The following is a 24,095-nucleotide window of genomic DNA, read 5'->3' as shown; positions in this document are numbered from 1 at the left end:
CATCCTGAATGGTAGCATATAGGCTCCAGCATAGACATTAATGAGAATTTGCAAAAAATCTCATACAGACACAAAGTGAAATGAAATGCATGACAAGCTCATTGTTTCACACTGCTTGTTCTGTATCCTCATCACCCAACAATCACACTTAAATAGCTTGTTAAAACCCTATATAATTTAAAGAAAAAAGTGCTACAGCAATGGTCACTACATGTTACCTTTTCTCATCTCTAATTACTTTCTGTTAATCACTTCCTGTTGTAAATAAGTTGCCTCTGAGACACGTTAAAAAGATACAACCTCAGTGTGAGGGCCTGTGTAGCACTGGCTTTTTGTATTTGGGGGAGAGAGGCAGAGCAGGGGGGCATGGGCATTAGTCCAAGGTCCAAATGTTAAATCCTCCTCTGATTGCAAGCTTTAGGAAATATTTTAATACTGCTTTTTCGTTTTAAAAGAAGCACCCCTTTTTATACTTTGCACGCAACATTATAGGAAACCCTCTTCTCTCGTGTTATTTTAAAGGTGCTCTTTAAGGGATTCCGGCACTGCCTAAACATCCAGCGACCAGGATTTAAATTATACTTTCCAAATAAGACCCACAATGCACATGATGTATTCTGGTGGAATGCAAACCCTGTCAAGTGGCTCAAACAGTATGAGCTTATCAAGTCGGCAATCATGAAACATTCTGACAGAGTAGCCTGGGCTTCCACATAGAAAAAGATACATTCTATTTGGGTCGGAGCCCCACTGGTAAGTATGCATGAGAAGATCTGAAACTGGTCCATACTTGCCAAGCTAGCCTTATCATTTTCAGGTAGGGCCTTGTTGGACCAGCTCAGTGAGGCGCAGCTTGATTTCCTAGGCGTAGCAAGCAAAGCACTCACATCTGGGCATATGCAGGTTTACTTCGGGAGACAAACTGAAAGCAACATGTATTGACAAAGCCAACAGCTTGGGCTTTTGATTAGGCATGGATAGGCATTTGCCAGGCACTGCCATAAAATTACCACCTGGCCATAAAATGGGAACAGCTGGAAAATGGTACGAGTACCTGGGTATATGATGACATTGCCTGGCAAATGTCTAATACCTATAGACAAGCAAAAACTGTTGGCTTTGCGATTGCTGGTTTCAGACAGTACTTCAGGCAGAAGCATTGACAAAGATATTGCTTATAAAATCAACTGGCTAAAGACACACATTAAGAGGTTTTTTATCATACAAGGAGCACATTTAAACACTAAAACAATGCTTAGATATAACACTGGCAGGCCCTATATAGCAACACGTTTGGTGTTACTTTGTGATAGAGCTTGCTCATAAAGTTCCAGAAAGGTTAAGTTTTGGTGGCGAGAAGCGGGTAGTTGGTGATAATGCCGTGGGCTCTAACATAGCCATGGCTAATCATGGAGTGGGTAAATGAGCAAATACACCCATGGGATGTGTGTTTCTCCTCACATTTTATCTCTATCCGATCAGTGTTCCACTGCATGAGTTCTGGCTTGAACCTATTAGGAAAAAGTCTGAATCAATTAGAACCTCTGGCATTGCACTGGCCAGCCTTCTTTACCATTGTTTGCAAATAAGCCTAGGCCCATTCAACAGTGCGAGAAGCCCTTCCCAAACTGCTAGACCACAAGGCCTAAGAATGCATGTGGTTGCTGTGTTCCAGTGCAGAAGGGGCATGGCCTAGCAATTGAGATTGGACTGCACCTTTTGGTGGAGGCTCGTCCCCTTCTGTAATGGCACAGACATAATACAGAATTATGGCATGGAATGCTACGGAGAATAACGCTAGTGGTAATGCTTAATTCAAAGCCTTCCATCTATCACTTTTTATTTTACTACACTCCAGAATTACATTTGTGTTACTATCAACCTTATCTTTTTACTTAAACTCAAGTAGTTAATGCAGCAGAATATATACTTTGAATGTAATTTGTAAGGTCCCCAGTCAGATGATGCACCTTCTTCAGAAATCTGTGTTCAGGCAACATCACCTGTCATTTATTGTTTGATACAGTTCACCATTTTATCAAGCATGATGCGAAAAACCGCTATATTCCCACAAAAGATAAACATGCTTTAAATTACAGAAATCAAAACTGATTTTAGGTTTGAGAAAATAGTTGTAGGCAGTCAGCTTGAACAAGCATGCTACCTCACTTATAGGTGTGAATGGCCCTCTGTCTCCCTGGTCATGGCTGTGGGGGATACATTTCTATTTCTATATATTTCTATAGCGCCAACGACCATAGGCATCCAGGCGCTACATCATTATCTAGGGCATGAAAACAAATCCTGGCCGCCCACCAGTAGTTCAGCCTCTCAGAATATCTCTGAGGTTGCTGCTGCATGTGTAGAGTGAAATCCACCCCCACACCCATATTCCCTCAGGTCCCACTGGCATGGCCTACTCTCTAAGGGGGCCAGAGGGTGGACTTGGGGGGGCCTAGCTCCCCGGGCCCCGCTGCCAGGGCTGGACGTGGTCAATGCTGCTTTTGATGCTTGCCACACTCAACTCTGTACTAACTTGGTTTACCGCTGCTTTGAATTTAGCCACATTAAATCAGTACAATTCTAGCGTGCATTCAAGTCTAAACACCCTGTGTAGTTGTACACATTGTGTGGGTTTATGCTCAATGCCAAAGATAAGGGGGAATGTGTAGTGTGAGTGTGTGCATGTCATCTGAGAGTGTGCCTGCAATGTGTGTGTTTGTGATGTGTGTGTTCTGAAGGTATGTGTGGGAGGGATTGCACGTGCAGTGTGTATTCTCTCTGAAGGCGAGTGTTACTGTGTGCATGTGAGCATTGTGACAGGTCGAGTGTCAGCGTGTATGTGTGCGTGTGCCTCTGCATGTCTCCACGTAATTCAGAAGATGCTCATCCAGTTCTGCTTTTTCTTTGCATTTTGTGACTTGTAGTTTTGTTTTGTTCATCGTGTCCAGTACTACAAGTCCCAAAATGCAAAGTAAAAAGGAAATCTGAATGAGCATCTTCCAAATTACAAAGGGTGTGTGGCATCTAACAATATATACAAGACATGTACACTACTCCGCGCAACTATTAACCCATTTGGTGGTGCAGCTCAGAAGACCGTTGCTTCAAGAACGAGGCCACATGGATCAAAGGCAGGCCTGTTGAAACATTGCAGTCTAAATAATGGAGCTTGTTTTTAAGCCGATGTCTTCAAGCGCTTAGCCCACTGCTTTTCAGTAAAGCTTAGCCTCCCTATTAAGACTACATAGCCCAGTATACAGTGTGTTTACCATCCACAGGCGCCGACAGGAAAATCGTGGACTCCCAAAATGCAGCTGCAGGTGCATTTACAGAGGTGCAGGCTCCGAGCAGCAGAGGCACACAAAGGTGCAAAATGCCGATCTTGGATGCAAGCTGCCCTGTTTCAGTGAGCATAAAAGTGCAAGTGTTTATGCTCTCAATAAAATGCTCATTTTCGTCGCATTTAGTGACTTGAAGAGCCCGTTTTGATGATGCTTTTATAAACGGGACTCATTTGTTTCATAGGGGTGTAACGGCAACTTGGGCACACGGAGTACAGCACTTGCAGCGGCAAAACATCCCGGCGCCAAAAGGTTGCGCCGAAACGGGGCCTGCGGGCTAACGGTCGCGCCGAAATGTCCCGCTCCTTGTAATGGATCATTTTATTCCAAAGATGGTGCAATAGTGACATCTACTGAGCAAGAGCAGTAGCGTCGCTCGTGTCTTTTGTTTTAGTGAGTAAGAAAATCCGACTAGCGAGCTCTCGAGCAGTTTTTGGACCCTGCCGGAGGTGATACACCGACGCACTGACCCCCCAGATTGTAGATGTTTTGTGATGGGCCGCTGGATTGAATACACCAGGCCAGTGGAATCCACAAACCCTACACCCCCAAGCAATTCTTTTTCCATATCCAATGCTACCACAGAAAGCACATGTGAGACCGTCTTTGGCCTGGCTGTTCCAGTGCTGTATCCCCAAAGGGCTTGCAGTGTTGGTGGAGCCGGAGGCTTAGTCCTTTCGCATGGGTCCTGACACTGCACTAAGGTGTCCTGCTCAAGGATGCATGCCTGCAAGTGGGGCGCTAGTGGCCGCCAGCATCCATGTACATGCTATGGTACCTAGAAGAAGAAACCCTGTGTTTCACCATACATTATGCAATCTGGTACATGCATGAGGCGGATTTCCTAGGTTTGAGCAGTGTTATTGTCGGTTCTTCATTCTGTATTGTACCTAGTTTGCTTTTGGTGTGTATTGTTTGCAGAGTGGCGCGACTAAACTAAATCCAAATAAATAAAATTGTACTGAGTTAGCCTCACCGCTTTTGAACTAAGCCACCAGCAGCGTATAAACAGCTCGTGCCAAATAGACGGCGCCGGAATGGCCATCGTGCCGAAATAGGCGTGCCAAAACGGCCCGTGCCGAAACGATGGTGCCGTAAATGGGTCTACCGTCATTTCATGCAGTTACAATACTGTCTTTGTAATGCTCTGAAGGGAAAATATAATACAGAGAATACACGGTTCAATTTCTGCAAAACATTTTACATTGAGGTTTAACCATTAATATGATTGAAGATAAATTAAAAACTTAAGATTAATGAATATTCTTCAGAAAAGTGGCAGGATTGGAAATTGATGAGTGATGTCATGATATTGAATATTTTTATTTTATTTCAGTCTTTTTGGGTATAAACTATATATAATTTAACACTACTTTAAATATGTCTTTCTCCCTTTCAAGTCAGGTATAGAAGCTCAACTGCGCCTGATGGGCCTCTCTTTGGTTACATAGGCAACGCGTCTCTTAAAGGTTCCTTGCACTTGCCTGATGGGCCACTCTTTGGTGTCTTGGGCAACACGCCCCTTAAAGGTTCCTTGCACTTGCCTGGTGGGCCACTCTTTGGTTACATGGGCAACACGTCTCTTAAAGGTTCCTTGCACTTGCCTGATGGGCCACTCTTTGGTTACATGGGCAACACGTCTCTTAAAGGGTCCTTGCACTTGCCTGATGGGCCACTCTTTGGTTACATGGGCAACACGTCTCTTAAAGGGTCCTTGCACTTGTCTGATGGGCCACTCTTTGGTTACATGGGCAACACTTCTCTTAAAGGGTCCTTGCACTTGCCTGATGGGCCACTCTTTGGTTACATGGGCAACACGTCTCTTAAAGGGTCCTTGCACTTGCCCGATGGGCCACTCTTTGGTTACATGGGCAACACGTCTCTTAAAGGGTCCTTGCACTTGCCTGATGGGCCACTCTTTGGTTACATGGGCAACACGTCTCTTAAAGGTTCCTTGCACTTGCCTGATGGGCCACTCTTTGGTTACATGGGCAACACGTCTCTTAAAGGGTCCTTGCACTTGCCTGATGGGCCACTCTTTGGTTACATGGGCAACACGCCCCTTAAAGGTTCCTTGGATACTTGCACTCCCTTAGGTTGCGCTAGATATGCCCCAAAGTATTGTTTTGTGACTCGTTACCAGGGGCATAGCATTTTGGTTTACCCCGGCAGGGGTGGTGGATGAGGTAGTGGGGAGGGAAAGGGATGGAAGGGAGCCAGCAGGAAAAAAAAAAAGTCCCATTATAAGTATATGGATTTTCATGAAGTTGCGCGGGACTAGGGGGGTGGAGGGTGGGACGGTGCACGGGCCCCGGAGCACCCGCATACTCCGTGCCCCTGCTCGTTACTACACGCAGGGTGCATGCAGTACACGTCCGAAGGTTATCAACAAAACTCACCCCCCCCCCACTAGCCTCTAGATGGGTGTGAGCTATCAGTGGTAACACAGTGCATTACCGCTGGTGGTCACGGCTGGAAATGGAAATTGTGGGATCCCATGAGCGACCGTGGTGGAGGGTGGGGGTGTTTTCAACCTACCCCGTCAATCATTTGTCACTCAAAAGATGAATCATGAGCATCTGGAAAATAACACGAGAGAAGCATTTCTGATAATGATCCTGGCAAACAATAAAAGGAGCACACCTTTTAAAACTAAAAAGCTGTATTGAAATCTGTCCAATCCTAACAAGCGATTTCGCAGGCATCTTGATCCACCGTTCAACTGGTCTCCATGGTCCCAATGACCTGGGTTCCACGGTTCCACTCCCAGTTCAGCCCGAATACACTGAATTACTCGTAACATATTGAAGGGTGCAAATGGATTTTTAAGGTTCCGAGAGCCAGGGAGAGATTTTTTTCCCACCTCCTGGATTTGGAAAATCTGGCCTAAAGGCCAGCACTGCTGGCGGTGCACCAGAAAACAAGGGTGGGGGAGCTTCAATTCAAATTGTGAAATGAGAAACAGCTCAGTGGCAAACAATGGGACATAGGTCAGAAAATTGAGTTACATTGAGGGCGGGATGGAGTGGAATCTTCCTTTTGCTCAGTTAGAACTTGGCAAGAAATGAATGAATGAACCTCAATGCAAGTGCAGAGTTTATGGAGCAGATACTTTTAAGCTGTTGTGAGTGAAATTTCTGAAGCCCTGACTTTAATATGACACGAATGTTACAGTAAACTTAATACACAGATTACCAAATACAACCTGCTCGCTGCTGTCGGGGGCAGCATCGGGTCTTTTCAACCTTTTCAAATAAAAGGGGCCTCGAGCCATAGGGGGGCCCCCAGCAAATGCCACCAGGTTGTCTGTCAGCAGTCTTGTAACACGGCAATATATTCCTTTCTCTATTTTTGTTCTGGGGTTTAACATGTTACATTACAAAATGTGCTTCAGGCCGTCACTTCACTCTGGGTATGTTCCCACCTCATTGCCTTCTAATCAGGGCCAGCCTTAGAAGCTGCAGCGCCTCGGAAAAAAATAAAATGTGGCACCCAGTGTGCCCCATGTCATGCGAGAGGGGATTGCTAAATTGTTCAATAGCCATGGCCGGCGCCATATTGTTATTAAATATGTACCATTCCCTAGAGCAGAGCGCATTTCTTTTCAATAGTGCGCCTGCTGCGCCTTCTTCCACCACGCCAGGCCCCGGAGCTGCCGTGGCAGAGGGCTAATGGCAGGGCTGCCGGGGCCGTGGCCCCGGCAGCCCTGCTTTAGGTCCGGCCCTGCTTCGAACACTGGTTCCTCATCTTCAGCCACTTGCTGACAAAGAAGGGTGTATAGCTCTTCAGTGGGCATTTAGTGCTTAAAATAGCTGCTGGCTTGCCATCTCGTGATAATCGGCGACTATTAACCTCATCTTTGTCGCCACTGAAATGTATGCACCCCAGGGGTGCCTCAGACCGTTTTCGCTCTAAGCAAGGGACCCCAACATTATCTTGAAATGGGCCTGCCTGCTGCCCCTCCCCCTATCCCCAATGTCTCACTGACAGACAGGTACCATGGCTTTATCATCATATTAAGGATGTCAGACATGAGGCTGGAATCTATTGTGCCTCTCCATGCAGCGAAAAACAGATTCTTTTATTATTAGGCAGAGGTCGGGAATAAATAATGCAGGATTCAAACTGAAATCCTGTTGAAATATGTATGAAATTCCTCACAAAGAAAACGAGGGCTTGCGATTTACTTGAATGGATGGAGGCGGGGGCTGAGGGAGGTGAAGGCCAAATGGGGCACCAAAGGAGAGGGCAGGCGGGTGGGTGTTCAGCCTGTGCCTGCCAAAAACAGTAACATTAACTGGAAAAGAAAAAGCGGAGAATGTTAAGGAGAAACACAACATGGGACTAAACTGGACATAGGGAGCATAAGGGCATACCAGAATCCGTCACCGCTGGGAACAGACAAGCCCCTAAACATGGGGGCCAAAGAACAGGGGAGCAGGCAATCGATTTCAAGAAGGGGGCCAGTATCTGCATTCCAGACTCATTCAATTGTAACCGATGAAAGCACACCCAGGCATCTGCAGCAACGAGATGAGCTACTGAATGCTGTTGGGCACGATTATGAACAAGCATTGGCAATGCCAACAGTTTATTCTTTTGTGTAGGCATGGGAAAACACTTGCCAAGCACAGCCGTAGCGGTGTTAACTGCCCACTGGTGGTAGCCGGTGCAAAACGGTGGCAGTACCTGGGCATCTAAAAGCAGTGACAAGCAATTACCCAATACTTATACACAAGCCAAGACTTGCGGCTTTGCCAATGCTTGTTTTCAACAGGACTTTCGGTGAAGGACAAGCATAGTGCTTATAAATCGCGGGGCTGAAGGCAGACCTGGGAAGACAATGTTATTACACCAGCAGCGTGTTTAAAGCTCCTATTAAGTAATTAACTCTCAGAAGCCTGCTTTGAAAAAACACTGGCAGGCCATCTGAGTGCACAGTTTGATGGTAAGGCTTGAATAAAACAAGCTCAAAGACTTCCCATGAAGAGGTGTTTTGGGGTGGGAAGGGGCAGAAACTGAGCGGGACTGGCCATAGGGATTAGCATGGCCATGGGTAGTCAATGGGTGGGCACATAACACACCACTGACAAGCTGTGTGTCCCTCCTCCTATGCCATTTCCCCATCTGTGCTCTAATGCAATCGTTTCGGCTTTTAGGACACCTAATCACCTAAACTAAAAAGCAGGACTATTCACATATCATCGGCATACATGTTCAAATGCATGTTGTATGAGGAGACCACCTTGCCAATGGAGACACATACGAATGGCATTGGCAAAGCCAAGAGTTTAGGCGTTTGTCTAGGTGGATAGGCATTGCCCAAGCACTGCCATAATGGCACAACCTAGCCATAAAATGGCAAACAGCTGGAAAATAATGCGAGTTCCAAGGAGGGTGACAGCAATGCCTGGCAAATGCCTATATGATAACTGTAAACAAGCCAACATGCTTGGCTTTGTCAATGCTTTCTAACAGGAATTGATGTAAACATATACAAGGACACATGTTGCTGAAAAATCAAGTGGGTGAAGCCCCATTTTTATTACGCCAGCTCGTTTACAGCTGCGGTTAAGTCTGTGCTGCATAGGGTCTGACAGTGTTATTACTATGCGAGATAGCTAGCTCAAAGATATGCCAGGAAGGCATGTTTTGGGAATGGAGGGGCTGGTAGTGGGTCGGAAATGGCCATAGGGATTGGCATGGCCATGGACGGTAAATGGGGGAGTGAATCCAAGCATCACCCAGAAGCCCCTCCTCACATCCCATCCCCATCTGTACTCCAATGCAATAGCTTTGGCGTGTAGATGGTGCAAAGCACGACACAAATGACTAAAGTAGCAATACCAATAAAAGGGCATAGCAATAGCGACATTGCGGGTCTCCCAGGCAACATTAGTTTGCATTATTTGGTCAGTCTGCACATTGCCTGGCCAGGCCTACATGCCAAGGCACTGAGGTTAGAAATGCCGCTTGGCAGCAGCGTTACTGCCATCCTTTGGTGGTGCTGTGCTTGTGGGAAACGATAGAAAATGAGGGTGACGTGGTGCGACGAGACGTCCCAGTTTTGGGCCCTAGGCCCCCCACCATCCCCCTTTGGGGAGGGGGTCGGGTGACCTTGCCGAATGCCACTGAGACTGCAGCGAGAGAATGAATCCGTGCTTTGGCTGTTTACCAACAATTGCACATCATAGTTCTAAACCCAATACATGCGACATTGCCCACTAATGAATGCTACCATCCCTAAGCTTGCCCTAACCTGGGCTTGAACAATACTTTTGAAACGTGTTCATAGCCAGGCCTGGAATAGCAATCGGATGGCAAGATCCTTTCTTTTTAACATGCTTCACAGTCGGAGTCAAATGGGCACACAGACCCGGCCTTGGGCAGGGCCACCCGGTCGACTGGCCCGGGGCGCCATTAGCCGCCCCCCACGCCAGCTCAGGGGAGTCTTTCAAGGTGGTGGGAGAAGATGCGGCAGGCGCCCCTTTGAAATGTAATGCGCCCCATTCTTGTGCTGGCGCCAGGCTTTCCAGCACTGGAGCGGGGCGCATTTAAAAAGAATAAGGCTCTGATGCTTTTGCAGCAGCACCCTATTCCAGTGATTAACTCGCTGCACTGACGTTGGAAGTATACAAAAGAATTATTCTCCCCCACCCCCCGTACTGGCCAGAGGTGCGCGGGGTGGGGAGGGAAGTAGAGGGGGCACATTTTTCTATCACTTCCCGGAGCGTTCCTGGCAGGCAGTAAAATAGTAATTCTACTTTTATGTTGGAGGCCCACCCCTTTTTTTATTTTTTGGGGAAAATCTGGTCAGCCTACGGTGAGATCATAAAGATTTCGCTGAATGAAGCACCAGTTTTCAAGGCACTCTTGCGCTACTGGTGTAAATACGCGGGAGCGCAGACACCTCACCGTACGCCTGGGTCGCATGGAAATTCAAGAAGGAAACCTCAGGAGACCCCAGCAGACACCGGAGCGATTGCACCGTCGGGTTCAACTGGCCCCACCGCGACAGCGACCAATTTCAAGGCAGGCCACCAACACAGAACCAGACGAGCCCATTGGGAGGTTGGGTTGTTGTTATAGGTACTACCAAGTGACCGGGCCGCCCCCTACAGCCCAAACGGACGGCACATTTTGGGCCCTTTTCCAGGACTCGAAGCCTGAAGCCAATGGAAATGTGCACTTGGCCTTCAGCAGGACACTGCTCGTCTCCAGGCCAGTCCACACAAAACCTAAGGAACTCACCAGATGGAAAGCCAAGATCCTGACTGAAAATGCAGAAAACAGCACATTACTGAGGAAAGGAAACTTGTTTTCATTTATAAAATGGTTTCTCTATTTATAAATGACAACACGTTTATAAGGGCAAGGACGTGCTTTTTGCCCCTCATTAGATATCCCCCCCAATCCCAGGGGCGGCTTTTGCGGTCGCCAGGCAGACAAACGGCGAGTGGGCCCCCCCCCTTCCCATTAGTTTGCACAGACAGCAGCGCTCATGGGGCCCCGCGTGTATTGGCGCGGGCTGTGTCTGTAGCACTGACTGAGCAATGCATGCATGATTCAGCACTACGTTTTGGGCAGCATTTCCTGAACATGGGGGTGATTCGTTGTACCACAGACCCTGTCATTTCCCGGGATTGGCTGGGTCTGCCTGTGGACTGTTTGACATGGGTGGAGCCGTGGAGGGCCGGTTTCAGAAGTTATTCCAAGTTGGTGACTGGAGGCCTCACGAGCGGACAGTGCGCTGCTTTGAAGGAAGTTAAACCCGAGGCAGAGCCAGACCACCACGAGGGGCGGCACTGTTCCTCGTTGGCTAGCAGCTCATTCTCTGCTGTCGTTTCTCCCGGCACTCCCAGCAGTGTTCCCAAGATGAGAATGGGCCTCAGCTGGCTGTTGACACCTGACTTTTTAAAAAGGTTATTGTTATCTCGTTTAGTACATTAAAACCTCACACAAATATAAAAAGACGTTATTCATAACATAGTTAATTACATATAAGTTCAAGGCACAATAGATTCATTTCCACAGAAAACATAGAAATCCCACTAAGTGTCCAATATGATCTAAAATCACAGTTGAAAATGTTAATTGAGTTGCTGTAAAATGCGATAAAGTGCCAATAGCAATTAAATGCTCAGTTGTTTAAAAAGAAAGACGCTTTCCTTTTTAGTTTGGGCTTATAGGTGGCAAAGCACCTATAAGCCTAAGCTATTGCATGGCGGTACACAGGGCCGGCCTTTGGGGTCCCAGCGCCCTGGGCGAATTGGCACCCCCAGCCTCCCCCCGCACGCCCTTGGTCAAAAGGGGGCAGGGCCAGGAAGTGCCACTTTCTAAAAAAAAAATGTATTAAACCTCCTCGCTGCAGCGAGGAGGTAATTATTTGAATAGGGCGCATCAGCACCCTGTTATCAGATGAGCTCTCCCGCCGCAGGCACATTTAATAATAATGAGGCGCCTGACCCGCCTTCTGACACTATGCCATCTCGGGGGAGCCCTTGAAGGACTACCTCAAGCTGGCGTGGTGGGGGGCTAATGGCACCTTTTGTTGTTGAAGGCGCCGTGGCGGAGGTGCGCATTTGATGACAATGGGGTCCTGAGCACCCGATTGTCATTGAATACGCCCGCCTGCCGCGCCTTCTCCCTCTACGCCAGCTCAGGGGAGCCCTTGAAAGACTTACCCGAGCTGGCGTGGCGTAGGCTAATGGCGCCCTGGGGGACATGGCGCCCCGGGCTCGCCCCCTCCCCCTAAAGCCGGGCTTGGAGGTACAGCTAGGGAGGAATGGCAAATGAGGAGGGACACAAAGCTTGAAGGTGTTGTTGGACAATTTGGCCACCCATTGACTGCTCATGGCCATGCTGATCCCTTTGGCCGTTCCCACCCAGTTCCTGCCCTCCCCGCTCAAAACACCTCCTTGTGGGAACTCTTTCAGCTCACTTTATTTAAGCCATACCACCATCAAACATTTCACTGGAAGTGTGTGCCTGTGTTTTTCAAAGCTGCTTTATGAGTGTTAGTGAACTAATTGGAGCAGCCAGTAAACACACTACTGGTGTAATAAAAATGTCTAAACCAGATCTGCCTTCAGCCACTCGATTTATAAGTACTATGTGTTCTTGGCTGAAGTCCTGTTAAAAACAAGCATTGGCAAAGCCAACAGTTTTAGCTTGTGTTTAAGTATTTGGCATTTGCCAGACACTGGTATTATATACCCAGGTACTCACATCATTTTGCACCTGCTACCATCAATGGCCAGTTGTTAATACTATGACAATGCAGTGCCTTTCCCATACCTACATGAATGCCCAAACTGATGCCATTGCAATGCTTGTTTTTTTAATGTATTTGCCTGTCTCTCTCTGGGTTGAAGGCTCACCCTCACATTGTCGGGAATGCCTGTGACGAAGAATAGCAAGATTTGGTGTAATGAAGTTTACCCATTAGGAATCCTGTCCTGCATCATAAGTGATCAGAAGGAACAAACTGTGAATGAAAGCGGTTTTCCGTAGCAGTGTGAATTTAGGGAGTTCTACCAGATGTTGTATTGCAATAGGTAGGGGTAGATTTGTAGGAAGCTGGATATATTTACTATAAAGGGATCCAAATGAAACCTCAAATCCCTTTGATAAAACAATCAAATGGGTAGTCTCTCTCTTTCTCGTGTGCGCTCTCTCTCTCACCGTCTCTCTCTCTCCTCATATGGGAGGAAGGCTGGACGTCCACAGAAAGTATCTTTTGACATGGCCAGTACATGTCGGAGCATACAGCTACATTTAGAAAGTATCTGCAGCCCACATTTCTGAATCCTCTGGTTTTCGCAGACCCAGACGGCGCACACAATTGGCTTGACACCACTTTGTGAAAAGTAATAGGAATGCGGCACAAACTGTTTTTATTACTGTTTGCCTGAAAATAGTGCTCCACGGTCACCCTCTTTGGAGCTCTAATGAAATTAGCTTCCATAAATTACTCTCCGCTAGTCAAAGCAACATAAACATTGAGGACCCTTTGTTGCAATTCTTTGTGGTTTGGGGTTTGTGTCACTGTTGGTGCTGTTTTCTTTTGTGCGATTGATCTACCAATGGTGCCTTGAGGTGACTCAGTCGTCAGTGTGAGGCGTGCTAACAGAGAGCATGAGACCACTGTGAGGGTATAGTTTTGGCTTCCATCCTCATTTGTGCCATGCCCTTTCTAGAGGAATGCTCTCCGGTATGGAGTGAAGATTTTTATGCAGAAGGTGCCCCACTAACATCAGTCTTCTGTCTATGGCCTGGATGGGGGCTGAACATGGCACCAATAAAGATCAGAATGGGGGCCTTTGATAACAATAACAATAGTAAGGTTGCCTCCTATCACTGCATAGTTGCCAAGCCATAGCCGTGTACTACACTGCCTGCGCCATGGGAAAAAGCTCAGATTAATGACAGTAGATATTCTAAGAAAATACTTGTGTTTTTTAAATGTGAGTTTTAAAGGAGTCTTTGGGATCCTCCAACATTAGCTTCCGGCTTCATCCTCCAATATTACCATTGATAGCAAAGCCTGCAGTGCTGAGGAGGCCTGCTGTTTCCCCGTTAGTCAGACCCCTAGGTAACTGTAATAACGACAACTTTATAAAAAATGGCTTTTGTCTCTAAAGTTTGCCATTGTGCACTCATGACCACAATTAACTGCGCTCACCCTAAGCTCCGCCGCCATGACCCGCCCACCTTGGGACCTTTGTCAGGTGCTGCCCACGGGGCCCTTTGCCTTACATCTGCCACTGCCCAAACCTTACCCAACTCGAGCAAGAGGGTACACCGTAAAGGGCATGCTGCTGTACTGGAGACTTTGCATGCGCTACACGAGGATTTGCCTGCATGCACCTTCCTTTCCACTTTTAGGGTGCAGCTAAGAAAAGGAACCCCTTTGAAATGCATTCTAAATGTAAAGGCTGCAACAGAGGGCAACATTCATGCCAACATTTGCCAAATGTTACACATGGCATGTCAGTTCTGCCAAAAACCATGTATGGGGGGTAGGGAAGATGACTGCGAGGGTTGGGTAAGGGTGCGAGCGTGCCCCTACTAACCCTGCTGTTCATATTTTACCATTCTTTACTTTTGAATATTTCATCCTTGATATTGTCTTTATTATCCTGTAAAAAAATATTTAACTAACAAAATATATTGTAGGCCTGAAGCATTTCTTTGTGGACAGAATGTAAACACCTGCACTCCGGCGATTGGGTGGTTCACTTTCTGGTGGACCGCACCATCCCGGAACGTGTCTGTGCCTTGAGGTTGGCCCTGGTGGTCAGCCAGCGCTTGGCCCCACGTGCGGCCTGGGGAAGACTAGAAAGCCTCTCCTGCCCTGATGAGATCCCACCCGTGTGATAAAGCCATATTCCTGGTCCCAAAGGGCAGCACCAGCACTGCCTCACTCTGTGGCACTCTCTTTATGGCTCACCACTCAGTCAAGGAACGGCAAAAGCTCACAGGGCTATGGGCCTGCTCTTTCCCTGGGTCCAGAGTATCTTCCTGCTGCATCCTCTACAAGGCCAGCAGCCTGAAGCCCACAAGCAATCTCACTGAGAAGCTCAGCTTCTCCGGAGGGCTGCGGTCCCGCAGAAGCCAGGGCATGTGCAGACTTGAACTCTGCTTGTGTAGGAAGGAACGGACCAGAAGACCGTCCTTCTCTATTCACACCTCCAGACTCTGGAACCTGCTCCCCGTCCACACAAGACTCATCCTTCGCTTCTACAGTTCAGGAAGGAGCTCGAGACCCACCTTTTCAAGGAGTGGCTCCTCCTTAACAGCTAGGTCCACACAGCCTCCACTCCCCACCCTTACCTGAGACAGGGTGATCTAGTCCCCACTGTTTGCTCCCCTGGTTGCTTGAGCCCTTGTTGTCACATTGTCTTTCCCTGCCGTTAGATCCGTGCTCAATAAACAGTTCAATAATAATAATAATCATAAATAATTCTCTAGGAGTGGGGGAAAAGAGTAACAAACTAGACGGGGATTAAGAACAGTCCCCGCCTATGAACCCTCCCCAAATAGAACTCAAGCTCTCTAAATCCACCAATGACGTTACTGATTCTCCAGTCATTGGACATACAACCCCTTGTACTCCCACCTGCGAGCTTGAGGTCCAAGCAAACAGAAAAAGTCACCTGAAGTGCTTCATAACACCTCACCCTGGGGCCATGTCTAGCTGGCAACGGCAGCTCTTCCCAATGCACTAGAGGAAGGATGTTTAAGTAAAGAAAGATGGAATTCATGGAACAGGCCCTAACCTGGGCCTGTGGGACCTGTGTACTACCACTAGATACTCCTCCTTTGCAGTGGACAACGCATAACACATGGACCGACTCCAGAGAGAATGCAAGGATGGAATTTTGGGCATGAAGGGTTCTGGTCCAGAAATGTGACCGTGTTACAGCTCAGGAAAGGGACTCGGGAGGAATAGGCTGCTCTTGGACACTAAACGGGCGGGAAACAAGAAACTCGAGTTCTCCCATACCTGTGGCCTCTGTGAAAGACTTGCTAAACATCGAGGAATGGTTATTATTATTGCAGTGACTTACTTGAACCATACCTTTGTAGCCCATGCCCCAGTAGCCGAAGTCCACCACGCTTCAGGCAACTGGGGAGAAGACATTGGTATGGTAATAAACCAATACTTGCTCAAATCGGTCAAAGACACTGGTTGAAAACCAGCACTGGAATAACTGGTAGGAAAGCCCAGGTTACAAACAAGTCCTAGTACAACCTGGAGAAAACCACTGCCAACAAAGCAAACTTAGTAAAACTGGCAGTAATGCATTGGTTACAAACCAGTCCTAGTAAAACTGGGAAGGAGACACTGGTTACAAACCATCAATGGTACAACTGGGATGATAACGGTGTGTTGAACAGGTAAGCTCACCTTAGTCTACCTGGAGTTACAATGATAGTGGCCACCCTTCACTGTAGCCACCTTATTGCACTTGCATACAAGTAAGTTAGTATAGCAACCAGAAGGACAGGCAAATCGCCGCAGAAGCAAAAAGAAGACCAAGGAAGCATCAGGCGACTAGGGACAAGACAAAGAAGACAAAGAACCCATGAACGACGCATCGTCGGACATGCTGAAATGCACACTTCCACGATGTGTCACTTGTGTATAGCTCACAACGACCTGAAAAAGGAAATGGGCCACTGACCTATAAGAGGAAGAAGTAAAAAAGGATGTACAGCTGAGCCGTCGTGGTTTGGGCTTTCTTGTAGGACTGAATGGAAGCTTCCACCAGGTTGGAAGGGGAATTTACTAAGACTGCATGTACACCATAAGAAATAAGCTAGCAGCTCTACCATCCCAGTCTCACCGGGTCTGGGGTTATGGCGAGCAGGTGATTTTCTGTGCGATCACCCACATCCAAAAGTGCCCGAGCACTAGGGTCCCGTGTCAGTCCCACACACCCCGAGTCTTCACTAGGAATGTGCAGAGTGCTAAGGATGTGGCCATGAGATTTAACATCATAGCAACTTACAACTAGGGGGTGGGGAGAATACGTTACGAACCAGGCCCACCAAAACTGCAGGGAAAACAAGCGTTACGCACACGGATCCAGATAAGAGGTGTACGATCTGGTTTACTCCCTAAAATAAGGCCAATACTCCCAACAAAGAAAAAAAAAGATGAACAGGTAAACATGTCCGATCACCTGGGTAGTTCAGGAGGCCAGAGGCACGAGCAGCAACTTGCACAAAGAGAACCTCCGCTATTGTGCGGCCTGGTGTGAAGAAGGCCTGCCTGTATTATATAATTGACTATTTTCATTTGAAGAGATTCCTAGCAACAAAGAAGGTTTGGATTACAAGAAAAATGATTTTTTGTTTTAAATAAGGTTGCTTTGCTTGCCTAAATATACGCCAATTAAAATGGGCACGATGATATTACTCCCTAAAAAAATAATCACTTTACAATAAGGAGTACAATTCTCTTACTTCACTGACTTATCATAAGTCTTAAGAATCAGCCTTAGCTCTAATGGTAGGAAGGCATTGATTGCAAAACAGTGCTCGTATGACCGGAGAAATGCACGGGTTCCAAGCCATCCAAATTGCAGCGTGCACCACGACCAAGAACCTGCCAGGAAAGCGCCAACACCAAGAACCTGCCAGGAAAGCACCCACCAGAAGCCGCATAATGCCTGCGGCCGGTCTTCTGATCCCTCAAGAGAACTTGTGTGTTGGAAACTGTGCTCTAGGTGGGATAAGCACTTGAGGGGGCCATAATGAGCCGCAAAATTATATTTTGAGGCGAGGCCCAAGAAGTGTCTAGAGCGCCTAAAATTTGCATGCAGTGATGGATCTTTACACGAAGAGTGGCCTATCGAACTAAAGGAAGAGCCTCACAGACACTTGAGTTTTCCATCCACGTGGAAGGGACTGTGTTAAACATAATGGGCCTCATATCGAGCATGGCAGTCTGGGAACTACGGTACCGGTAAGCATGCCGGTACTGTAGTTCCCGGACCGCCATACTACGAGCTCTGCTCGCGGGTGCCGTCTAATCCGCCAGGTTTTTCCTCGCAGGTGTAACGGCACCCGTGAGCAGAGCACGTCGGATACACTGGCACAACCCTGAATGTGCCGGTGCATCCGACGTCCCCATGCCCATTCAGCCCTATGGGGCAGAATGGGGGATGGGGAGGCCCTTGATTCCGGCACCCACAAATGGGCAATTACCGGGTCCACTGAGCCCGGCATGACCCGGTTCTTGCCCATTCACGGGTGACGGACGGCACGGCTGCAGCCAGAGCTGTAATGAGGCCCAATGACTCGGAAGTCCCAAAATGTGACTGAAATACAAATATTGAAATATAAAACGGTGCACATAAAAATAGGTGCATGACACTTTTTTTTGCTGGAAATCCACCATTACTCTGTATCCATTTTATTATATTATTCTTATGGCAACACTTCAATATAATAGGTAGCAACAATCAATGTGTTCTACATTATATTTTCCTTTCAGTGAATTACAAAACTAGTAATTAACTCGATATGCCTGAAACTGCTAATGTGAATCTAACCCTTTGTGGCAGTGACATCTAGGGGGGAACCCACAGTATTGTTGGGTGAGGAGACCAGATGGGACATTTGCATCTGAAAGTGCCCACATAGCTCCAGGTGGCTACTGAAACCTGCCTTCTGGCAAGATAATTAAACTGTTACAAAATAACCCCTCACATCCATTCAATTGTAGATTTTATTTCCATGATGTCTACTTGGCATGCACAAAAAACAAAACAGGATTGCTCTTTTTTCTTTCAAGTTTTTATTGATTTTAAGTCCACATCTCTCCCCAGTAACTCACTCCCATGTTGCCCCCCCACCGCCTCTGCACGTTCCCATAAACAACCCTAAATAGGTAACAGTCATGGCATTGAAACCCATTAACAGAACATTTCAGTTGTTGTGAGAAACCTGAGGGTATTCTCCCAGCAAAACCTTGATAATCCCTTATTCAGGTGGCCAGGACACGGCAATTGCTGTTGGATCCAGTTCCTGTGGGTGTACCAGTGAGGGAGGATCACCTGGGTAAGGGAACCCAGGTTTGGGCTCGGAGGAATACCCCAGGTGAGACGCAGTATGTTACCGGGGAAGAGGACGAGGCTGGAGAGATCCCTGAGACCTTTGTGGGCTGTGCCACAGTTGTCCCCCTTTCTCCAATAAAATCTCCCATAGTAAAATCTATCAAACAAACCCAACCCTACTAGAGTTGAAAACCACATCTCCCAGAAACCCTGCTTTCCCGCTTTCTACCCAAAAACTCTCAACCATTCTTTTTTACGTCTTACCGATTAACCAGGTTATTCACTGTAGTGACCAGCTTACTCCTAGTCCATAGTCCCCTTTCCTCCATACTTATGGGACATTCCTCCGTGCTGTGGGACGGGACCGGAGCGCTTTGTAAAAGCATCACATTTTCTTTCGTATTTTAGTCCTTCCTCTTTCTATGTGGGCCCCGACACACAGCCGTAACCCCGCCCATCTTGGCTCCGCCCCGCACATCGCCCATCAGTCTTTATCGCCAGGTCAGAGACCATTTAGCAATAACAGAGGAACCTTATTAGAGGGGACGGCAGGCGGGCGTATGGAGGAAAGGGGACTATGGACTAGGAGTAAGGTGGTCACTACAGTGAGTAACCTGGTTATACTCCTACGTCCCGTCCCCTTTCCTCCATACTTCTGGGAGATTCCCAAGCACTCCTTACAGGAACTATGGGTGGATGGAAAAAACCCCTTACTTAAACAGGTTCTTCAGCACAGCCTAACCAAACTGAGCATCAGTTCTTGAACTCCGGTCTAGACAATAATGCTTAAAAAAAGCTGATGTGAAGGCCCAAGTAGCTGCCTTTGCGATGGTCTCCCAGGGGACATATTTCTGAAAGGCAACTGCGGCTGCCTTGCCGCACACCAAGTGTGCATGAATACCGTTAGGAGGCTTCAGCCCTTGAATGGTGTAAGACTCCGTAATGCAGGCAGCGATCCATCGGGAGATTGTCGCCTTAGAGGCCTGCTTACCTTGTGGATTACCAAAAGTCACGAACAGTTGAGAAGAGCTCCTAAATTTGGATGTTCTGTCCAGATAGAACTTAAGAGCCCTTCTAACATCCAGACAGTGTAGAACCCTTTCCGCCTCTGAAGCGGGGTTCGGGAAAAAGACTGTCAGGGAGATAGACTGGTTTAGATGAAACTCAGAAACCACCTTCGGCAAGAAAGTAGGATTTGTTCGTAGGACCACCTTATCCTTGTGAAAAGCCAAGAAGGGATGCTCCACCGACAAAGCCTGGAGCTCACTCACGCGCCTTGCCAAAATGACGGCAACCAAAAAGGACACCTTCCATGACAGGTGCTTGAGGTCCACCGTGGCCATTGGTTTGAAAGGTTTATGGCACAACACTGTCAGGACCACATTTAGATCCCACGCCGGGTGCGGACTAAGAATTGGAGGATAAAGACGTGTCAAGCCTGCAAAATGTCTCTTAACCACTGGATTAGATAGAGAGTAAGAGCATTCGTCCGTAGATAGGTAGGCGGAAACTGCCGAAAGATAAGTTCTACATGAAAGAACGTGAACACCCGACTGTGCTAAGTGGGATACAAAGGACAGTACCGTGTCAATTGTAGCCCGCCTTGGGTCCATCTGCTCGTTTAAACACCAATGACAGAATAATGCGCATGTTATCCGCAGACAGGCTAAGATGTTCTAAAGACCTGAGCTCAGGCACCATGCCGCCAAGATGAGTGATTGTGGGCAGGGGGGCCACAGTTGTTGTTCCCCCTGTTGAAGAAGATCGGGGGTCACCGGTAACCTGATCGGCGGATACACCGACAGGTGTTGAAGTTCTGAGAACCAAAACCTGGCCGGCCACCACGGGGCTATGAGTAGAAGAGGACAGTTCACTAAGTTCTTCAATTTGCAAATCGTCCGATGAACTAGAGGCAGAGGCGGGAAGGCATAAGCCCTCATGTTGTGCCATGGAGTCTCGAGAGCATCCCCCAGAGAGGAGGCTCCCAGACCGTTTCTGGGGGCATACTGAGGAAGCTTCCTGTTTGCCGATGTCGCTAAAAGGTCCACTTCCGGAAGTGCCCCAGTGCAGGGAAATCTATGAGAGGACCTCCGCCTTCAGTTCCCACTCGTAGCTGACTATCGTCCGCCGACTGAGGGCATCTGCCTTGATATTCAGCTGGCCCGGAATGTGTACTGCAAGTAGCCAGGCACCATGCTGAACCGGCCATTCCCAAATCTGGATGGACAGCTCCACGAGCGGGGGGAGACTTGGTGCCCCCTTGCTTGTTGATGTAAAACATCGACACCACATTGTCCGTACAAACACGGACCACTCTGTTGGCTATGATCGGTCTGAATGCCTTGAGCGCTAGGATGATCACCAGGAGCTCCAGATGATTTATGTGGAGAAGCTTGTCCTGAGGCGACCAAAGATCTGAGACCTGAAGAAGATCCAACGTCGCACTCCACCCCAGAAGGGAAGGGAGGAGTCCGTCATGACCGTTACCGTCAGAGCTGGGTCCTGAAACCCTCATCCCCACCGACAGGTTGCTGAGAGACTATCATCAGTCCAGGTCCGCTCTCATGGAAGCCGGAATCGTTATCAACTTGGAGTCCGGATCCACAGCCTGAAGCCAAGAACTCCGAAGAGCTATCTGAGTCCACCTCATCTTGAGGCTAGCAAGAGGAAGCGCCAAACGCACAAGGCCATGAGGCCCAGAAACCTCTGAAACCACCAGGCCGACATGCTCTCCGACTGCGCAAACATCTGACACGTGGCCAACAGATCGGCCATTCTGTCCCCGTCAGGTACACTCTGCAGTCGATCGTGTTCCAGCGAAAACCCAGGAAGATCAAGTCCTGAGAGACCGTCATGGAAGATTTCCACCAGTTCACCGACAGCCGGAGGTGGAACAGGAGCTGGAGGAGAGACTGAAGATTGCATGCAGCCTTCAACGGGCAAGGGCTGCGTAAGAGCCAGTCGTCCAAATACGGATACAGATGGATACCCTGCAGACGAAGATAGGCCGCGATCACCAACATCATCTTCGTAAAGACACGTGGTGCCGAACTGCGGCCAAAAGGAAGCACTCGAAACTGGAAATGCTCCTCTCCCACAGAGAAACCGAGATATTTCCTGTGTGGACTCCAGATCAGGATATGCATGTAGGCATCCTCAAGGTCCACCACGCTGAGCCAATCGCCCATCTACAAGGAGGACGGTATCTGGCTGGGCGTGATCATCTTGAATTTCTCTTGGGGTAGGAAAAGATTGAACTGGGAAAGGTCTAGGATGGTGCGCAGGCCAGCCTGGTTGGGTTTGGGCACCGTACACAGCCGGGAGTAGAAGCCCTCCCCTTGCTCCCCAAGAGGAACGGGTTCCACAGCTCTGAGGTCCTGCCATTTCTGCACCTCGGCTTTTAGGGAGGGCGATCCCGACTGCTGGAAAGGAGGGTTGAAAAGGTGGGGTATGGGGTAGGGTTAAGCGGAAGCCCGCCTGAGCGACTGACAAGGCCCACCTGTCCTCGGTGATGGTCTGCCATGCCCCCAATGAGACGCAATGCGTCCTCCCACCGGGGTCTCGTGCGAGCGAGGAGAACCCTCATTTGGCAGGCTTTTCAGTTGTGTTACCACCTGAACCTGAGAAGGAGGCTGAGGAGCGGGAGAAAAACTGAGTCCGTTGCTGCCTCCGGCGGTTATTACTCAAAGGAGTATCCCCTCTGCGGGATTTCCGGTCTAGGAAGCCCTGGAAACCAGAGGAGGGCCGGCTAAGCAACAACGGTCTCTGGGTCCTAAAAGGGGTTTTAACCAGGACTGACAAGGATTTAGCTGTCTGGGTGCAGTCCTTCGTTTTGGTGAGCGCCACATCCATTGTGGAATGGAAAAGCTCCTTACCTTCAAACGGCAGGTCCAACACCTTCTCCTGCACCTCCTTCGAGAACTTGGTGGCATGCAACCACGCCTGTCGAGAGGTGTCAACATCCAGCATAAGGCCCGAGACGACTTGTCGACGTGATGAGCCGCGGCCTCAAGCAGATCCTGGGCCAAGACTCTGACATGAGATAAACCCGCCTTAAAGTCTTCCAGCTTCTCGACCGGAAAAAACTCCTCGAACTCCGACAGACCTTTCCACATCTTCATATTCACCCCCGCTAACACCAGTTCCGCATTAGCCTGTCGGAGCTGCAAGGCCGAGTTAGCGAAAACCTTCCTCCCAAGGGAGTCCAGGAGTTTGTCCTCTTTCCCCAGAACCTGAGTAGCCGTCGTAGAAGAGGACGCTGCAGGCCTGGACTGTAAAGTGGCCACAGCCACCACTGTGGAGTAGGAGGGGGGGCAAGATGACAGGGCCACCTCTTCCGAAGAATGCAACCTGTATCTCGCGTCAATTTTCTTATTGATGAAAAGTCCAGAGTGTGGCTTTTCCCAGACCCTGCAGACCTCAGCCCAAACATCCTTCAAGAACAGGCCGGTACGCTCCGAAGGAGACAGGGAGAACGTCCCCAAAAGCACACCCTCCTGCGGGGCAGGTGCCTCGGGCACCGGATCATCCAATAGGCACATCATGTCCAGAGCAGGGCTGGTCTTCACTGTCTTGATTGCCCTGCGCGTCATCTGACAAGTCCGGATCCTGCTGAACTGTGTCACGCACTGCCTTGTCCACAGGGGACAATGGAGGCAAAGGCGGAAGGGTCAGGGGAGGCACCACAGGCAAGGGCGGTGCCGGCGGAACCACCAGGGGAGCAGGTGGAGCCAGAGGCACAGGCGGGCATATCTCCCTAAAAAGACCCTTGAAATACTCCCTCATGGGATCAGTACGCATGAGCGTCTGAAATTTGCCGAAAAAGGCATCCTCTGGAGATGGTTTTGGAGCTACCGGAGGAGGCCTCTCATGAGGTGGATAATTCCAGGGACGCAGAGGAGAGGGTTGCCAAACGGGCCCATCTCCCGATGTATCCACATAAATCAAGGGTGCGGAACCCACAGGCAGCGAGATGTTGTGCGGAAGGGGCATCCGAGCGTTCCAGTCGTAAACTGGGTGAAACGGATGCGCACAAGGAATTTTATGTTCACCCACAGAACCAACTCCTACACCTGAGGCCGATGGCGTAGTTGTAGGGGTAGCACCCAAAATGCTAGCCGTGGTCGTGGTGGGAACGGCCGCCTTTTTGTCATCACCTGAGGGGAACTGCAGCACGTGAGGA

The 24,095-nt window shown here is 48.7% G+C and overlaps 1 protein-coding gene across 13 annotated transcripts in view; it reads right to left on the bottom strand.

The window, feature by feature from the left end:
* The window catches only part of GRIP1 (glutamate receptor interacting protein 1), a 1,760,673-nt gene that overhangs the window by 975,671 nt on the left and 760,907 nt on the right, over nucleotides 1-24,095 (bottom strand). The window lies entirely within an intron of this gene.

The sequence above is a fragment of the Ambystoma mexicanum genome, chromosome 12, assembly GCF_040938575.1.
Source record: "Ambystoma mexicanum isolate Mex_15411 chromosome 12, UKY_AmexF1_1, whole genome shotgun sequence".
Taxonomy (NCBI): domain Eukaryota; kingdom Metazoa; phylum Chordata; class Amphibia; order Caudata; family Ambystomatidae; genus Ambystoma; species Ambystoma mexicanum.
This window is presented reverse-complemented; position numbering and strand designations above follow the sequence as displayed.